We start from the raw sequence: 21,272 nt of genomic DNA on the forward strand, positions 1-21,272 counted from the left end.
GGTGGTGCAAGAACAAACATACGTGACTGCTATATTTTGTAAAAAACAAAAATAATAATAATGATAATCAAAACAATAATATTACTAATATTAACTGAAGATACGAAATCTGGATCACAGCTACTTTTCTACGCTACTGTCCTGAAAAAAGGAAAAACAAAAAGAAAATTATATATATAGTGGAAAAAGGAAAAACAACGATATAATTATGTATACAAGTCCAAAACAAAAAAATACCACTCTAGAATATTCTCAGTTACTACAAAAGGCTGCTACGGTACAAAAGAAAGCGTTAACTGCATCGCAAAATTAAAAAAACATATCTTTAAAAAGTAAAATTTACAAAAAACCAAAGATGAAACTAGAAAAAAGTACTAACTTATACAAAATTAAAGAACTGGAAAAGATAGCTACAATCTCTACTAAACTATTACTAGGAAAAGCAAGCATTCTAAGATACCATCAAAAAGTGAATAATAATAATAATAATAATAATAATAATAATAATAATAATAATAATAATAATAATAATAATAATAATAATAATAATAATACTAATAATAATAATAATGTTTTGGTTCTTTTCACTAAACATAGAATTAAAGAAATACAAAAGAAAATTTACCTGAAAAAAAATGCGCTAAAACTACAAAACAAAAAGGCAAGACATACATGCATGCATCGACATAACCCTGAATAAAGGTAATGAAAACATATTCCCAAAAGAGAGAGAGAGAGAGAGAGAGAGAGAGAGAGAGAGAGAGAGAGAGAGAGAGAGAGAGAGAGAGAGAGAGAGAGAGAGAGAGAGAGAAACAAATATTCTCGAGCGAAATATACAACACAGCACTAGTGATTAAAAATGCAATAACATGCATACGACACGAGAAAAGAAAAACTGCATTAAACTAAGTTTTTGTTTACGACTGCATTCGTTCGTCTGAAAAGTGGTCGGACGTCCATTTAACGGCGACGTCGCTAAACTCGACGTGATTCTCATACACATGAACTCTTGACTTTTAAGGCATCGAAGAAATATCGGATGTCACCATCTCCCACGCAGCTTCTACACATCAACACCTACTCTGGAGCTATTCTAGGACTCAACAAGGAGAGAGAGAGAGAGAGAGAGAGAGAGAGAGAGAGAGAGAGAGAGAGAGAGAGAGAGAGAGAGAGAGAGAGAGAGAGAGACCCCCACACGCGCGTCCAAACAATGCCCGATAATTGGGTAAAAACAAAAGACAGTCTGTACCACCTGCTGAATAAATAATATGAAATATGTCATAAACTCCTCTTTCGTTCTTGTGTCATCACTGATAACGTTATTACGTTTCATTTTGCAACATCAAAGCAGGCACTTCAATCAATCACATTTATTAGTGAGTTTATTGACGATACAACTGGGTATATCCTGGTCATTCCTGAACTACATATTTTTCAATGTCGGGCTGCAAAATAGTTTTAATGAACTGGAGAGGGTGACAGTTCAGGCAGTACTTCATCGGGCAGCCCTGCTGGTAACCGTGGAAACTGAAATATTCTCTACCAAAGGACCATAATGGAATGGAATGGAATACAGAATTTAAGCCAAAGGCCATGCGCTGGGACCTATGAGATCATTCAGAGTTGAAACGGAAATTGACAGTAAAAGTTTGAAAGGTGTAACAGGAGGAAAACCTCGCTGTTGCACTAAGAATCAATTACTAGGAGAGAGTGGAAAGTAAGATGGAAGAAAAAGAATATGAACGGGGGAACAGTAAAAGGAAAGAAAGGGGTTACAGCTAGGGGCCGAAGGCACCCTGCAAAGAACCTTAAGTAATGCCTACAGTGCACCGCATGAGGTGCACTGACGGCACTAACCCCCCTACGGAGGGAATGAAATGGAATATATAATTTAGGCCAAAGGCCAAGCGCTGGGACCTATGAGTTTATTCAGCGCTGAAACGGAAATTGAGAGTAAAAACGTTTGAAAGGTGTAACAGGAGGAAAACCTCGCAGTTGCACTAAGAAACAATTGTTAGTAGAGGGTGGATAACAATGTGGAAGAGAATTCCATGGAGGTACGGTAAAAGGAATGAATGGGGTTGCAGCTAGGGTAGAAGGGACGCTGCACAGACCCCTGAGTAATGCCTACAGTGTACCGCGTGAGGTGCACTGACGGCCTTACCCACCTACTTTGAAAGAACATCATGTAACAATAAAACAATGACAGTCCTCGTCTCAGACGCTGTTGTAAGTCTGTCTATCAAACCTCTTTAATAATCTTTAATAAGCCTTTTACAAGAAACGTAGGTGGGTGACGTTTATGCAAAAGCTTAGAAAATGCCTTCTATAATCTTTGAGCCACCTTCTTATGTCCATAAATAGTTTATAAATATAACAAAACCTAGAAAGGATGATGAAACTTGTGCATAAATAGTTTACATATCAAACAACTTAGAAAAGACGAAGAAACGCTTTCTCTCTCAAATATAAATATCTTGGTATCCTCATTCTTTCAAAAGCCTGAGGAAGTCCATCCTCCCAAGCGACCTTTATTAAGGGTTACGAAGCCTAATGAAAGCCACTAGCAAAACGCTTTCACCTATGAAAAAAAAAATCAGAAAAGCAAACAAACAATTCTCCTCAAAAGAGATGAGGCTCCATTGAGATGCGGCTTTCCTCCAGATGACGCAGGAAGAGTCTATATACATAAGGCTTTGGATGGTGGCTGGGTTGGTGGGGTTATGGATTGGAATAGAGAGTTTAAGCCACAGGCCAAGCACTGGGACCTATGAGGTCATTCAGTGCTGGAAAGGAAATTGAGAGTAGGTATGCTTAAAGGTGCAGCAGGAGGAAAACCTCTCAGTTGCACTGTGAAATAATTGTTAGGAGAGGGTGGATAGCAAGATGGAAGAATGATAATATGAATGGAAGTACAGTAAAAGGAATGAAACGGGTTGTAGCTAGGGGAGTGGGGTTATGGGGGTGGAGAAAGGGGAGGGGCTATTGTTTTACGAAATCAAAGATGTCAACTTCGAGACAAGGTACGACATGGATGACCTTCGTTGCCGTGACTTCGGATAACCTTTTTTTTTTTTTTTTACGTCAATCAATCAAAACCCAGCACGAAAGAGAAAGGATTTTTTCTCGCGAAAGAGAGCAGTTTTTTAAATTCACGAAAGAGAAAAGTTTTTACTCACGAAAGAGGCTTTTTTTATTCACGAGAGAAATCTTTTTACTCGCGAAAGATTAAAGTTTTTGTTAACTCACGAATGATTAAAGTTTTTTTTTTACTCACGTGAGAGAAAAGTATTTTTTTTACTCACGAAAGAGAAAATTTTTTTCTCACAATATAGAAGTTTTTTTTAACCCACGAAAGAGAAGTTTTTCACGAAAGACAAAAGTTTATTTTTTTGCCCACGAAAGAGAAGTTTTTTCAAGAAAGACAAAAGTTTCTTTTTTTAACCAACGAAAGAGACTTTTTTTCACAAAAGCCAAATTTTTTTTTTTTACTCAGAAAGAAAGGGATACATCATCAAGGTCTAGAGGGCGACGGGGATCCTTAGGAGAAACTACACCGTCTCAAAAATAATTTTTTCTCTATGTACGCTCTCGGATTTCTTCCTCATTGCTTCTCCGTCAAATATTCCCCTACGATTATCGTAACTAAATACCTTATTGCAAGATTTGCTTTTAGCAACTGGTAATCTCAAATTTTTACAGGATTACGAGTTTCTGCTGTGGCGTGTATACTAATATTAACGGAATTAATAATTGCTGTTGAGTATAGATAAATATTACCAGTTACAAGTGTCCTCCTCCTGTCGGGGCTTAGGACTGGTATAAGTACCTATCCGTCATGAAAATAAACGAAACAGAAGAGGCATATTTATTCACGCACTAAATTTTCGATGAATGTCGCACGGAAGAAATGCAATAACAAACGTCATGAAAAGATAAAGCATAAATGTAAACGCCCCACGAGTTCCCCCCCCCCTTCTCTCTCTCTCTCTCTCTCTCTCTCTCTCTCTCTGACACACACACACACACACACACACATACATACACACACACACACACATCATATAAAAGCAAAGTAAAGTAGGAAGTATAAACACGAATACAGAATAAGATATACGAGAAAAGGCTGATGAAAATTATTAAAAACAACAGAAACAGAATGACGATGGGAGATGCTGCTTGCTCATAAAAAGGATTTCAAATGCGAAAAAAACACTGCAAAATGTCACACAGAAAAATGTTTACGACAGAGAAGTGGGAAGGTGAAAGGTGGTAGTCACAAACTAAAAAAAATGTGACGGCTGAAGATAAAGAATCGTGGAGGAGCGCATATAAATGTATTATCATCGGTGTCGAGGGAGGATCCATTTTAGAATACTACTCTCTTAAAAGAGTATAACCAAGAAAAACGATGCCGCGAAGGTGTCAAAACTGTTACGATTATTGAGATGATTTACGCAGGAAAATCTAAACAGACACAATTCCTGGTGGCTGGATGAAAGGAACTGATTTATTATAATAAAAAATATTAATAAAAGCAACTGATTTTTTAAAACTGATTTCAAATAACGACAACATCCACAAGTAAAAGTAACTGATTTTTTCAGATTTATTTCACACAACGACAAGATTCACAAGAACAAGCAACAGATTTTTAAGAATTTACTTCAAATAACGACAACATTCGCAAGTAAAAGCAAATGATTTTTTAAAACTGATTTCAAATAACAACAAGATTCACAAATAAAAGCAACTGCCTTTTTAAAACTGATTTCCTATAACAACAAGATTCACAAGTAAAAGCAACTGATTTTTTAAAAATTTATTTCAAATAATGGCAAGATTCACAAGCAAAAGCAACTGATTTTTTAAAATTGATTTTAAATAACAACAAGATTCACAAGTAAAAGCAACTGACTTTTTAAAATCGATTTCAAATAACGCCAAGATCCACAAGTTGACAAATTACACAGAATCTAACTGACACACAAATAGGCCATGACTTAGGAGTCATCATGAACTAAGATGTATTATAAGTCAAACCCGCCCAATAACTAAGGTTTCATACATCTGCTCTTAACGGGAAGAATTTGTGATTTTCTCACATAAAACATATTTGATGATTAAGAAAAAAGCTTTCGCATCAAAGCACGTGATAGTCAATGACATAAATGTTCTAGAAAAAAAAAATATGGTTCATAAAGAAGACTAGCTATGAATCGGAAGTCATTACATACAAAATTCGTGCGTCTGAAAGATAATAAATCACACTGATAAAGATGAATAGTTAAGCTCTATGGTTACAACATTAATCACAGTGATACAGATTAGACAGCTGGATTAAAAAATAAAAAAGCTGACTTGCAGAAACTGTGGTTTACATGTTTGAAACGCCGGTGTCCCATCAGCAAATTCACGAGATGTGTGCTAGTATTGCACTAGACCCGGTTTTTTTGCCATGCCCCTGGTTAGGTTAGGTTACGTTGCAATTGGTTCCACCAATGTAATTTGGGTGGGGGAAACACAATGAGATTATTTTCAAGAAAATTCTGTGGTTAGTTTTTAAATTATGGCGTTCCGCTTTTTTCAGGGAAAGGTCCCAGAACTCTGTTACTTCTCGGCAAAAAGCGTCCAGTCAATCTCAGACAGTAACAGTGAAATGAACTACGCTTGGGTCCTCAATAATCGGAAAGTCTTGTATACTTCTATTAACAATGTAAGTGTAATAAGTTCTAAGTACATCTGCAGTCCAAAAAAACTTCAGTCAGTTCTTGCGCTATCTTGCTATTATGAAGAGACAGTACATGCTAATTAAGTAGTAAGAGCTGTATTTTTCTTAAGCGATAGGTTTCATACTTGCGGGAACACCTGGTTGTTAGTCAAGTGGTCTCGAGTTATAAAACATTTAAGTTCTTGGACCTGTAAAATATTATTTTAATCTGTGAAAAACTACTTTCATGACAAGTTGTTACATTGAAGAACTATCTATCTATCTATCTATCTATCTATCTATCTATCTATCTATCTATCTATCTATCTATCTATATGTATATGTATGTGTATGTATATGTATGTGTATGTATATGTATGTATATATATTATGTATATATATACAGTATGAAAATGTATATGTAAAATCTAATATATAAATATATATATATATGTATAAAAAATATACATATATACATATGCATATATATGTATATACTGTATATACTAAATATATATATGTATATATATATGTATATATATACATATGTATATATGTATATATATATATATATTTATACATAATTTATATATTAGATTATATATACTTATACATACCGTATATACTATATACATAATATATATATAAACATATATATATATACATATACTCGTATATATATATATATATATATATATATAGAGAGAGAGAGAGAGAGAGAGAGAGAGAGAGAGAGAGAGAGAGAGAGAGAGAGAGAGAGAGAGAGAGATAAATTCTTCAATGTAACAACTGTTCATGAAAGTAGTTTTTCACAGATTAAGATAATATTTTACAGGTCTAAGAACTTAAATGTGAAACTGTACGTCTACATGTGCCTATACTTTTGTATCAACGAATGCCTCTCTGTATAAATGTCGATAAATTTTACAATATATACACATATATATATACACATACATACATACATACATATATATATATATATATATATATATATATATATGTATACATACATATGTATATAATTATATATACACATATATTACATATATATGTATAGATATACTATATACATATATACAATATATTTATATAAATACATTATATAGATGTATATATATAATTATATATATATACATATACATATACACACACACACACACACACACACATATATATATATATATATATATATATATATATATATATATATATATATAATATATATTTGTATATATATAACAGAAAACACGGTGGAAAAGAATAGGTAAAACTAAAAAGGTTGCCTAAAAGCCCCACAAATGCTACGGCCTTGGCTGAGTTCCCTTTTTCTCTCTCTTTTTTGAAGAATTTCCTCAAGGTATTACTTGAATCAATACTCAGCTCGAGGTATTCCCTCTCTAAACCACTTCACATCGACTTTCTCTCTCTCTCTCTCTCTCTCTCTCTCTCTCTCTCTCTCTCTCTCTCTCTCTCTCTCTCTCTCTCTCTCTCTCTCTCTCTCGTTTTTTCTTTTTTCCCTTTCGGTTTGCTATTCACTGAATTTTTTCTCAAATCTCGACTTAATGTTTGCAAAAGAAGAAAAAAAAAGAAAGCAAAGGTAAATGCGAGTTGGTTCGAGTGTCTTCGATTAATATTCATGAGCTGTCGAGTGTATCCACGCAAACATGGCTTAGCGAATCCGGATATAGAAATACTAAGTTTATTCTTTGTTTATCTACTCTTTTTTTTCGAATTATGTATGCTTGCTCAATATCATCCGCACAAAAGTTTTTTTTTTATTTTTGTAACAGCACCGTGCCTTGCGAAATAAATAAAAATTACGTTACAATGTAAATTCGTTTTCACGGACTCAACTATTGTTAATAATTACGATTATGAAACATATAAGGATAACAGTCTTAGTTGTAAAAGTAGAAGAGATAATGATTCTCGTGGAAATGCCTCACTATTCATATTAATTAAGATTATGTTAATGAGCCTATTCGCATTAGCATTAGTTAACTTTTTGTACCATAAAGCTATATTTTACACTAGTGTAATGCCTGGACTACATAATAATAAAATCCGAGTGGATCTTGTTTGTCTTCCCCCACCACCTGCAAACCGGTTTGTCCGCCCCTGGTGGGAGCGGGGTAGGGAGGGGATCGGGAGGGTAGGGGAGACAGCAGCACCATGTTCCAGCGCGGGTAGCAAGCGCCAGCAAGTTCGTAAATAAATAATAATCATTATCCATTACAAAGTAATTCTAAGTACCATTATTATATGTATACACAAACACACACATATAATACACACACACACACATACACACACACACACACACATATATATATATATATATATATATATATATATATATATATATATATATATATATATATATATATATATATATATATATATATATATATATATATATATATATATATATATATATGGCTTTCTCCTTACACAGGAGATGAAACACCAACACTGAAGTTCGCAGGAAGCAATGTAAGGTTAAGTTGAAATTAAATCAAAGTCATAACACCTAAAGTTCAGAAAATGAAACTACAAAATCGACAGACGCCATTAAGGCTATAACTGTCACCCTCAACCGAGTTTCTACGGTATTACGTGTGATAATTAGGGCCAGCCAAGCATTACCAGTTCTGAGGACTACAGAATAGAATGCAGAATTTAGATCAAAGGCCAAGCGCTGGGACCTATGAGGTCACTCAGCGCTGAAACGGAACTTGACAGTAGAAAGGTTTGAAAGATGTAACGGGAAGAAAACCTCGCAGTTGCACTATGAATCAACTGTTAGGAAAGGATGGAAAGTAAGATGGGAGAAAGAGAATATGAACGGAGGAGGTACAGTAAAAGGAACGAAAGGGGTTGCAGCTAGAGGCCGACGGGACGCTGCAAAGAGGTGCATGAGGTGCACTGACGGCGCTACCCACCTGCGGGAGTTCTGTGGCCTATGGATACATATTAAGGATTAAAAATGTAAAATATTCTAACAGAGGCATCACAGAAAATGTCTAAACTAGCAGTCTTAATCAATAACTACTCAAGTCGCAGCAAGGTATTAAATCTAGGGTAAGTCATGCACAACTGGGCCACTTCTAATCGGGGGCATTACTTCATTTTCATTTATTCATTATGCTCGTTGTGGGATTGTGATATATCACTGAAATTTCATTGCACATCAAATTAATATACAGCATCATGATGCGAAATAATTATAAAATACATCTGACTTAATTGGGTGCTGCTTTTATTGCATATTCTCTGATAAAACACTGATAACTTATCATAGTAAGATTTATCAGATTCTTTAGTTTACGTGTTTTAACAGTTTTCTTAGCAGTACCCTGTATCCAATAACAACACCCATATTCATTTCTTACGATTAAAATCTGAGAAATAAAAACGCAATTACTTTGTTTCCCGCGGACACTGCCATCCTTGAATTCAAAAAGTTCATCATAAAACTGTGTGACATTTTTTCCCCTATATTTTCTTAGGCCGACAGCCAGTGGGAGAGAAGTCTCGCTGCCTAAGACACGTGGCCAGTGTTTAGGCAGGCCTACTGTTTAACCCCAGCCCGAGGGCTGGTACCTATTTTCTTACTAAGTCTCTCAAGTTTTCAGACCGCCAGGTTGGCGGGCCACCGGGTTTATGCAATGGTGCCATCCCCAAGCCACCAGTGAGCGGCGGGATCTGAACCCTGGTCCTCTCGAGTGGTAGGTGAGAATCTTACCACTGCGCCACCACAGCGACAATGTAGAGTGTATATATATATATATATATATATATATATATATATATATATATATATATATATATATATATATATATATATATAAAGTATATATATATATACAATTATTTATATTCAAATGTATAAATATACGTGTGTTTATATAAAGACGTGCAATATTGTGTCAAATCCACATAAGAAGACATGAACCCACAAATAATACAACAAATTAGGCATTCCCTTTTAGTAACATGAAGGGTCACTCACAATATATTCCTCGCCTTCAAATTCAGCAACCAGACTTGACGCCCTAGACCGGCTCCCCCTTGGGGGTTAGCCTGGGGTACCCTTTTCCTAGACACACCCCAAAGGGGCCGTCCCCCAGCACCCAACGCGAGAGAGACACCCAAGGCCCTTCAATGTATTTCTCCCGCAAATCTCATTAACTGAAGAGGGAATTGTAGGAGTGGTCTCTTGCTCGGGAATATGCAATTACAGGGTGTACATATTAATGTTATATTGGGGCCATGCGTCCATCTGCAAGAGAGTAGCAGTCATGTGCGTGCCAGAAAGGTTTAGGTGACACAAAGGTGGTAACGTAGTAAAAGAGAAAAAAATTTCTCTCTCTCTCTACAACAGAAAAGAGTAACCAAATTCTTTTGCTAATTACATGAGAGAGAGAGAGAGAGAGAGAGAGAGAGAGAGAGAGAGAGAGAGAGAGAGTACAAATGTCGAACTTACATTCAGGAAAACATACCTTAAAGAATAAGTGCATTGAAATTGTCTTATTGAGGTAAGAAAGAAAAAAAAATAAAGAGAGAGAGAGAGAGAGAGAGAGAGAGAGAGAGAGAGAGAGAGAGAGAGAGAAATTGTCAAAATGTCGAACTTACATTCTGGAAAAAAACTCAGGAAAAAATTCCTTTAGAGAGAGAGAGAGAGAGAGAGAGAGAGAGAGAGAGAGAGAGAGAGAGAGAGAGAGAGAGAGACCTAGCAGAAGATTGCGTAACACGAAAAGGACGGATTATTTAGAGCAACTTGTTGAAACGTCATGTGTGTACTCACCTAGCAGATGATGGAGCCTCGAGTCCACCGGATAAGCCGCCTACTCCATTTCTTGACCTGGAAATAGGGAGAAAAAATGTCAACAACTCATAATCCCGACATCGAAACTTAGGAATTTCGTTTAGCATTCTGTATGCATGTATTGTATGTATATGTATGTGGATATGCATATATGTGCATGTGATTATTTATATATATATATATATATATATATATATATATATATATATATATATATATATATATATATATATATATATATGTAGACTACACATACGCATATACACATACACACTCATAGACACACATCTATGTATATATATATATATATATATATATATATATATATATATATATATATATATATATATATATATATATATATATTTCATGTGGTGCAGTGGTAACTATTTAGCCTAACTAGGGGAGACCTGAGATTGATCTCATAGGATAAAACACCTTAAGTACAGTTTCATGACAAATCCAAAGAGCCCCTGTTAAACAAATTAGTGACTTAGTACTTGGTGGTGAATCGACTCTTGTGCGCCACGCGAATCTTGCAGAAAGGCATGGGACTAGCAATCTTAAGGAAAATAAATGAATAAATAAAAGTATTACAGACTTGTTAAGAACCGGGTGTCTGACACTTTTGAGACACCTCTTTTATGGAGAAAAAGCGTTGGGGGAAACAAAAGTGTGTCGTGTATGTGTCCATGTCTACATAAAGCCTGTTCAGTTCATCTTTAACCTTATTTTTTTTGTGCGTTTCATCCAGAAATTCTCTCTCTCTCTCTCTCTCTCTCTCTCTCTCTCTCTCTCTCTCTCTCTCTCTCTCTCTCGAGGAAGTCTCCTCTCTTTCAAAGACACCATCAAATGTCACTTATTATACAAAAATGTTGATGTATTCTTGATCTTTCCTATGAAAATCAGCAACTCTTCAGACAACTCTCTCTCTCTCCCTCTCTTTCCGTGCAAACCTGTCTCTCTTGTCCACGTCCACCTCAATTCGCAACGAGAGTACCAAGCCGAAAAGTCGCGCCACCAAAATAGCTCTGGAAGACGAAAATACTCCGAGAGAGAGAGCGCGAGCAATTTTACCTCGGGCACTGACTCCAGAGAAACCTAAAAGGCACAACTCAATTCTCTCTCTCTCTCTCTCTCTCTCTCTCTCTCTCTCTCTCTCTCTCTCTCTCTCTCTCTCTCTCTCTCTCCTCTAAGGGTATAAGACCGAGAGGCCAAATATAGACGTGGATGTTGTTGTAAAGCGGCAGAAAACCGCGAATAAAATATTGGTCGGAAATTATAATCCTGAAGAATGACTCCCATTGGAACTTGTATGACATCAGTATTAATGGAGAAGCATGGTTCAGTGATGCTAGATACAGACTAGCAGCCTTCCAGTAATGAAGACTAACATCCTCACGTACTGTAGTTTAAAGGGCATGTGCTGTACCCTTCTGTCTCTGTTAGTACGTACATGAAGCTGCGTACACACAAAATCGGGCGCGCACGTGCGCACACAATCACAAATACACGTGTGTATGTATGTATATATATATATATATATATATATATATATATATATATATATATATATATATATATATATGTATATATATATATATATATGTACTGTATTTATACATACATACAAATTATATATACATAGTATGTATATAATTAATACACATATATACATATATGCAACTGTTGAATTGTGGATGAAATATACTGTACATAAGTGTATATACTGTATATATATATATATATATATATATATATATATATATATATATATAATGTATATGTGTATATATATATAATGTATATGTGTTATATATATATATATATATATATATATATATAATATATATATATATATTGTATATATACAGTTAATACACACATATAATATATATATATACTGTATATATACTATATATATATAATTATTTGTATGTATATAATTAATATACATATACATACAATATACATATACTATATATGTATGAAGCAACTGCTGAATTGTGGATGAACTACATGCAGCACTTCCTAGGTCTTTCTCTCCTCCTCTCTCCTGACATTCCAAAATTATGCTCTCTCTCCACCTACCTATCATTTACCATCCTCCACTCTTTCCACATAACCAAGCTTCCACACTACATAACCTCCCTATGATGAGTAAAAACTAAAGATGAAAAACTTCCCTACAACAAAAATAATACAAATGAAAAAGCTTTCCTATGATAAAAAAAAATAAAAATGAAAAACTTTCCTACGATAAATAAAAAATAAAAGTTAAAAACTTCCCTACGATAAATAAAAAATAAAAATGAAAAACTTTCCTACGATAAATAAAAAATAAAAGTTAAAAACTTCCCTACGATAAATAAAAAATAAAAATGAAAAACTTCACTACGAGGGAAAAAAATTAAAAACTTCCCTACGAAAAAAAAGTAAAAATCAAACACTTTTTTAAAAAGCCCAAGGATAGTACGATTCATCCTTTCACCTACGCTAACCTATTTACCAATCCTACAAGCGTTCCTTCATATTCCTCACCCTTTCAATCCTCACTCAGTCTGTCCGTCCACTGGGACTCGCTCTGACCAGTGGTCGCTCGCATCAGACTGATAAGGTCTGCTGCAAGATGAAACACTGACACTTTCACAAAGCTTCTCGTCCGCAAAATGAAAGATGTTTATTCGAAAGAAGTTAAGAAGTAACAGAAGGTAACGGGAATTAACAGAAAAGAGGAGCTCAGTCGTTAGAAAAAGATAAATTTGTTAATTTATCTGTTTTACTAACAACTGACCTCTTTCTGTATTTCCCATTAGTGTACTTTCTGTTACTTCTTTCGAATGAACACCATATTCTTTGGAAGCTTGAATTTCAAGTCAATGGCCTCTATGGGTTTGTTCCAAGCGAATAGGATTCATTTTTAAATAATAATAATAATAATAATAATAATAATAATAATAATAATAATAATAATAATAATAATAATAATAATAATAATAATAATGTTCTTTAAGGTCCACAGTAACGCAGCTGATGGTAACAGTTGTAAAACTTTATAAAACTATATAAAAGCTTTCGAACTCTTCCCTGGGTTCATCTTTTAAGAAGTTTTATAACTGTTACCATCAGATATGTTATTGTGGACCTTAAAGAACATTACTTGTGCCCTCGTAACTGAGATTTTTACCCAATAATAATAATAATAATAATAATAATAATAATAATAATAATAATAATAATAATAATAATAATAATAATAATAATAATATAATAATAATAATTTAGAATCCTACAAAGCACAAAACTATAACAATACCAAAATACCTTTTTTTAGCAGGTGTTATTAGACTACATAAAAAAACTTTTTGTAATGTCAAACATGCATTGGAAGTGACATTTACCGCGTGTCATGGGAAATACAAAACATATAAATAAATAATTTTCGACCCACTTTGCACACCTATTTCGACACACACGTAATGGCAACACTGCTGAACTGAAAAAAGCATAAACAATAAAATCTTTAACACTTATTTAAATACTGTGAAAGATTCATTGTTTACCCACTTGATATTTTCGATTTTCGTTTTAATAAACTATAAACGAATTCGCACCCACCCACCCACATGTACCCCGCAATACAAAGCACCATTATTTTACTCGTATATATAAGTCATTTAATTGAAGCCTTACAGTATTAGATTACAGATATGCCACTACAGTCTCTACAAATAAGAAGTTCCCATACTGTTTACGAAAAATAACCTAAGGAACTTGTAGCAAGTTCTTCTTACCTAAATTGGCCTACTTATTTTGTTATTTTTTATCTATTAAAAAGGTGCTGTAAAGTGACTGGGCTCCATTTCAAAGGTGATTACTACAACTCGAGATCAAATAACACGTCTATCTAGTAAAAAATAATGACTTAAAAAAAAGATGCTACTAATGCTTATTACTAGTGTTTGGATACTGGTGGATAAATAATTCTCAGCTTCCTTTTCAAAATGAAACAATGAAGAGTATTCATATCCACACCAAACAAACCATTTTACCTATATAAGCTTAAAAGTTGAAAGTCTCAGCTGTCCATTCTAGTATGCTTTTATACAATGTCAACTACTTATGATAAATTTACCTCAAGTAATTTTCTTTCAGTAGTAAGTATTTCCCCTGAGAAGGAATAATTTCCGTGGAATTATGATAATCCTCCATTAACTGCAGGCTCAAAAGGAACCACAACATCACAATCTGCTACAAAAGCATCTAACAATACTACACCATTCAAATGTGTTACACACCTACCATTGTGCTTTCATTATATTAAGGAACACTTATTCTCACATTTCTACTACTTTATCAACTGAATCTGTTTTCTCCCATTCTCTCTGCATGAGCTGACCAAACAAAATATCTAAGGGTGGAAGAACCACACCTAACGCCAATGAGTAAACAAGTCTATCCAATATGACAAAACCCACTTGTCTCAGGGAAAATTCAAGTAAAAGCAGTGCAGTCCCTTGCATCCCTGTGAAAACTTAGCTATTTTACAGGAATTACAACAGAATGATAATTCCTACTTCTGTGCAGCACGGACACAAGGAATTAAGTCCACTTTCACCAACAAGTCATCTAAAAAAAAAAACTGCACAACCCTGCAGGGGCTGGAACTTTTATGGTCCAGCACACCATTCTAGAGGAGCCATGGATACTTTCTGATGTCCTGATATATGAACTTGATGCAAGCATTCTTCAAATCAAAGGAAAGCAATACACCACCTTTTAGATAAATCAAAATACAGTAATTAGTCCTAATCTCCTTGCCTATTGGGGTCAGTTGCACATTTCAAAATAGGCCTTCCCTACATATTTACATATTTCAGGAGCGATAAGCTGAACACATGCTTATTCTGTTACATGTAACAATCAGCAATTTAAGAATATCAGTAGCCAGCGCTAAGGCACAAGAATTAGTCTTTATTCATACGTTTTTACAACCTATTCAGTATGATCACTAATCTCAATAGCAATCTTATCATTTGTGGTCATGTGAATGTCAGTTTCAAAAGAATGGTCTTGCAATGTTAATTAACGTTGTCTAAATAATAACCATCTATGGTTTATAAACATCTAACCTCTATTCAATTCCTGAGCTTAATCAGTCACATCTCAAATCATTATCAGTGTCTCAACCACTCCTCAAAGCTAGAAAACGAAAAAGAACGTTGATTTAGATTCAGTCTTTTCTTCATTTATACACATCACTCTACCAAAGAGACCCAATTCCTTCCTTTCCTCCATTATATCCTATGAATACTGAAAATGATGAGGCAAAAGGAACCAGTAGGCATTGACTGGTACTTTTGAAGGTCTAACAAACTACAATGGTGACTCAAGACAGCAACTAGCACCCTCTCATTCCTCTTCATTCTGAAATGTGTACAAGGAACATCAGTGAGATGAAACCAGCTTACAGCCTAAGATTCAGCATTTTGTTAGCAAAAGTAGCAGATGAACTCCTAAAGACATTTCTACTTTACTAATAAAAACTTTCAGGCCATTATGCCTGCATCAAACATTAGAACTCACTCCACTAGAACTGCATGCTGTAAACAAGGTAACTTACTATAAAAATGAAAAGGAAACTTGGTTGAGCAAGGTGCAGAGGGTCAAACCAATAGAGTAAATCTACAAAATCCAACGTTTTTTGCTGGTCTTGCCACCATACTAAGTCTAACTGGGCCTCTTGAATGACTACTACTGGAGGGCTACAAGGACAACAAGATGTTGACCAATCTGCATTCAGCTACCAGGGACTAACTTCTAAATAATACCTAAGAACGCACAGTTCTATCCAGAATTGCAAAAACACTAAAACTGGTCAACTCACCTGATCTGCAACTACACTGAGGCGACATGACTGACTGGTTAATGTCAAACCCCGTCCTAGTAATTAATGCCTCCCTGAACAGGAGTCGTGACTTTATTCATCAAGAGTTTAAAAGTCTGCCAGCAATTTAATATGCTGCTACTCCTATTTTTCAAAAGCAGTTCAACATCATATGAGCATCTCTTGCACCTACCATCAGTACCTGAAACTTTCGACCTCTCTGTTGAAGAACCTGAAATCGTGCCTTATAAGGAGTATAGTACAAGTTAACAATGCTTCAAAAGAAGCAGATTCTACATTAAAAGAAGCTTTTGGGCACATAGAAGGCTCTACTCAATGTTACCACAGAAGAAATAAGCATCATAAACTCCCTCTGTACCTTGCAAGGTCCTACTCCTATATCCACATCTGAGTTGGACCTAAAAAGTACAACTTCATGATCTCTGTGTAGGATGAATTTCTACATCTACATTCATAGCACTAACTGAAAACCCCTAATTAAGGAAATCCTCTCCAAAAGCAAGAAGGGTTAAATATCTCTCTCAAAAGTAGAATCCAAAGTTTCTGTCAATTTATCCAAAGTTGTTCCAAAATCTGTTCCATTTGCCTGTAAAGTGCAGTAAGTAAATGATTCCTTAATTCTCCTATTTCATATCCCTTAACTGCCTTAGAACCTTACATTAGCAGGAGAGGACCTCATGGAGGTATGGAAGTATGGTGTTCCAGACAATTCAGCTGATAAGGAAGAACCGCCTAGCTTTAAGAGGACAAATGTTTTTATCACCACCTAGAGCCATACATCAACCATTATTATTATTACTAATTTACACATATGAATTCTGGAGAACAAACCTGACCTCTACGGGAACTACACAAAATGGGAGTGTTCTTAACTAAATTTGCCATTAATATTTTACACTATTTGCCAGAAATACTAACACACCTACTTTGCAACAAACTGGGAGTATTACACAAGCTTCACGATTATATTAGGAAAAGATAATCAAAATGACAGCTATAACTACATAATCTCCGAGACCCCACTAGTCGTATAACAGCCAATACAATAACAATTAACCTTAGTAACATCCAGTAGAATTTGCATCTTTACTGTTAAAGGTTCAAGAAAATGAACCTCTGACTACATCCCTCTCCATAAAGACAATAGTGACATTAGGCTACATGCTCAGGGCACTCTGTCAAACTACTCATAATATAATACACACCAAACTAGCCAATTTGGCATCAGCATCTACACAGTTACCAAAACTACCTAACTATAGCAAATCAAGAACTTACAGTTGTCTCAGATATGTGAACATCAGGCAGAGACATAAAGAATTGTGTATCTTAAAGTATAGTTCTACACTAGGTTGAAATCTATGATATTTACAAATGTTTCAGTTCAAAGATTCGTCTTCATGATCAAGTTTCCTCTCATGGATTTGTACTACAATGGTTGAAATTATTCAAGCACTGAAAAGTGTAAACTGAATTGTTGCAATACAATTTACAATAATAATTTAGTTGTCTTAGCAGTTCCTAAGACTTCATCCCTTTCATGACTGTGCTGTTGAGCATTCTTTAACCTAAAGAATCCAGTTCCCACCTTGGTTACAATTCTGTCTACATTACAAGTCCCATTAAGTATATTATTAGGAAGTACCACACATCACAGAGATTCATTTAACAAAATACTAAAGTCATGATTAGGAAAAAACACTGATACATCACAACCTGTTCACTATGATCCACTCTTTCAAAGAGGCTATGATTTGACAATTCTTCAGTGTGTTTTCTTGACTATAATCAAAGAATATCTTCTTGGTAAGAGATGATTCTATGTAATGACAAAGTAAAGAAACATACAATGCAATCCTCCTCCAAAAACCTTCCACAGCATCTTGATGACCATCGATGACAGGGAAAGAGTTTTTCTCTCATTGTGGAATACCCCTGTCTTTGAGATGTTCTTCAGAAGACATCAGAGTGCCCAGTACCAATGTTCATTTAATATATTACAATGATGCATAACTTCCTATCTTTATCATCAATCATTACAACCATCGTCAGAATCCATACATCACCTGCCGTTGAGTCATTCCAGCATGTCATCTTATATCCAGTGTCATCCATAATTTCATGCCTGTTACTGATCAACACATTGGCTGTTGTCTCATCACAAATTAGATAACTAAAAAATCAGTTTAGTTAATGTGCCTGTAAACTAAAGATGTTATCAAAATAAACACCCACAAATTAAAAAGCAATTTTGACAACAATATCTCTATTCATCTATAAGCCCACTTAAACATCAGCAAGTCATGACATCTTACATCAAATGACAACATTCTTTCATTTTAAGCAGTTGACATTGCAAGGAAACAGACGTGGGTTGCATGGAAGTGATCCTCAGAAAGGTATCTGATTAACAGTAGTCACTTTAGATAACAGAAATTATAAGTATATATAGCTGCCATTCCTCTATTTGTTTTTTTTTTTTTATGATGTGAATCAGTGGGCTTGCAGCCATTCCTTGAAGGTTCCTAACAAATGAAACGTCGTCCATACTGTTTTTCCTCTTACTTCATTTAAGGGAAATTTCCTTTAGAAATGACCCAGGAGGCAACCACACCCTTCAATGTCCCAAACCTAATTGTATTAAATGTTAAAGGGGGCATAAGGAAAAGGGCTCCCCCTGCTGGTTATAACCCAGCTTCCTATATTTGTTTTGGAAAGGCTAGTTCAAGATGCACCCCTGTACCTTACAATATGATTTATGGCCCTCTGAATCTGGTTTTCCCTTCACTTTATCTAGGCTGGACACAGCACCCTAAGCTAGGTTGGGTAAAGTAAGATTACATTAAGATGCACCTTCATATTTCACTCTATATAATTTATGGCACTCCATGTCAGGTTAGGCAGCATCCCTGTATGCATTTAATGGTGCAATGAGTCCCTGGCCAAGTAAGACCCAGCTCCCTAAATTTCGTTAGGCCAGGATTAACTTTATAATTGCCCTAACAATAATTTACTTTTTTTGGGGGGGATAGTTACTGATTAAACACATGAACCAAATCATGTTGCAGCATTTCACTCATTTTTGCTTTTATCCAACTAAAACTTTGTCTCATACTGGAATCTACAGTAAATGCTAGACAGAAGAGTAGGAGAAATGCCCATACGAGTAGTCTGCCCCACCCATGATAATAAAAAACAAAACAAATTAAAAAAGTTGGAAAATACAGGTTTGTGTATCTGGCAAGAAATTAATATATGTAATTGCCATAAAATAAATCCCCTTATCTGATCTAAATATATACTTCAACCCAACACGGATAACAGAAAACCATACATACACACACAAGTATATAATTATATGCCAAATACAAAACACCTCTCTCTCTCTCCCCCCCTCTCTAACGAAAGGGATTCTGATGTATCTACCTAATCCCAGTGAGACTGAAGAGCAATGGAAACAAACAATGAAAAAAATTACCATTATTTCTATTCTTATACTTGAAGCCATTATTATGTAAATAAGGGCTTACTATAATGAAGACCTGGATACACCACAGTAATGAATGCTAACAGTGAGAATGCCAGAGACAGACCGAGTGCAGTCTGTGGGGAATGGGGAAGTTGGGCACAGTGTGGCCCAACAATTTTCATTAGGTTATTGCCTGCACTCACTTGTTTGACAGATGGAAACTTATGAGACACTTACTCCTGGAATCTGTCATTTAATTTTTGATGGGCTACAATAAACTGCGAAACTAATCTTACAGATTATCTGTTACAGCTAGGCTAAGTTAAAGTTGTTTGGTTTCAGTTCAATATCTCCAAGGGTTGCCAAGTAAATGTTGGCTAAGTTTCCCAAATTCTCCACCACAGACGCCACACGGTAGCAGTAACTGACAGACATTGGCTAGAGCTAGTGAGTTTTCATTTCAGCAGGGAAGGAGTGAACCTTCCACATCCGAGTAAAATGCTACAAACACTAACCACTTTGGACATCGCTTTTAGTCTTTCATGCAATTACCATCAACTGTTCTTTACCATAGGCTAAAGGTAGCCTAGCCTAACTCACCAAAGCGATCACAGGGTGTTTACCTTACCTAACACACCAAAGCGATCACAGGGTGTTACCTTACCTAACACAAATATCGAAAAGCGAAGCCCTTTTCTTTATAGGTAGGCTAAGCCTAGGCTACTGATGTTGCTACCTCAAAGACCAAAGTTCTTAAAAGGAAACAGACATGCTCTAATGCTTGTTGAACAAATCTGACGAACAAACACCTGGATCATAAGGCGACGAAATGATAATAATCGGCTAGGCCTAGGTAAGTAAGGGAAAAAAAAACTTATGCCAAGGTAAGATAGGTAAATCCAAGACTGTCGCTTCACCTTACGTTTCCTACGTTATTGTTGTTTTACGTATCTCACCTGTCAAATGCATCGAAGAAAACTCAGGCCAATCAAACTTAAATGAATTTTGGTTTGACTGGCTTCTTACGGTTTTAGTCGATTCCTGCCGCAGCAGACACTGCCGCCGCTGTTCCTGTTCTTGTTGTTCTTTTTGACAGCTACAAATGTAAACAAAAGTCAGTGATTGTGCTAATGTTAGCGACATTCGCTAAATAGCGTTCAAAACTTATTTGCTTCACAGGTTACCGATGTTTTCTTTAAGAAGTAATATATGGTTCTTTATGGATATTTATGGCTATGTTTTGAGGATTTTCACAAATGTCAAGATTTTATGCAACATATAACATTTTACACAAGTTAGCAAATTTCACATTCTGGAAGATCTAAGCACTTCACGTAACCTGGCTGTTCCAGAA

At 35.2% G+C, this 21,272-nt stretch overlaps 1 protein-coding gene across 7 annotated transcripts in view; it reads right to left on the bottom strand.

Annotated features, from left to right (window-relative positions):
- LOC136848690 (dystrobrevin beta-like) overlaps positions 1-21,028 on the bottom strand; it is a 226,338-nt gene extending 205,310 nt beyond the window's left edge. For 5 of the 7 annotated variants that reach the window (XM_067121192.1, XM_067121189.1, XM_067121193.1 and 2 more), the window contains exons 1-2: positions 20,875-21,009; positions 10,521-10,577 (exon numbers count right to left, since the gene is read on the bottom strand). The gene's annotated coding sequence lies outside the window, so the exon portion shown is untranslated. Of the gene's footprint in view, positions 1-10,520; positions 10,578-20,874 lie in introns of all 7 variants that reach the window. The other 2 variants (XM_067121187.1, XM_067121191.1) reach the window with 2 other exon arrangements.
- Positions 21,029-21,272: the final 244 nt, after the last annotated feature.

Source organism: Macrobrachium rosenbergii, chromosome 19 (genome assembly GCF_040412425.1).
Source record: "Macrobrachium rosenbergii isolate ZJJX-2024 chromosome 19, ASM4041242v1, whole genome shotgun sequence".
NCBI lineage: Eukaryota > Metazoa > Arthropoda > Malacostraca > Decapoda > Palaemonidae > Macrobrachium > Macrobrachium rosenbergii.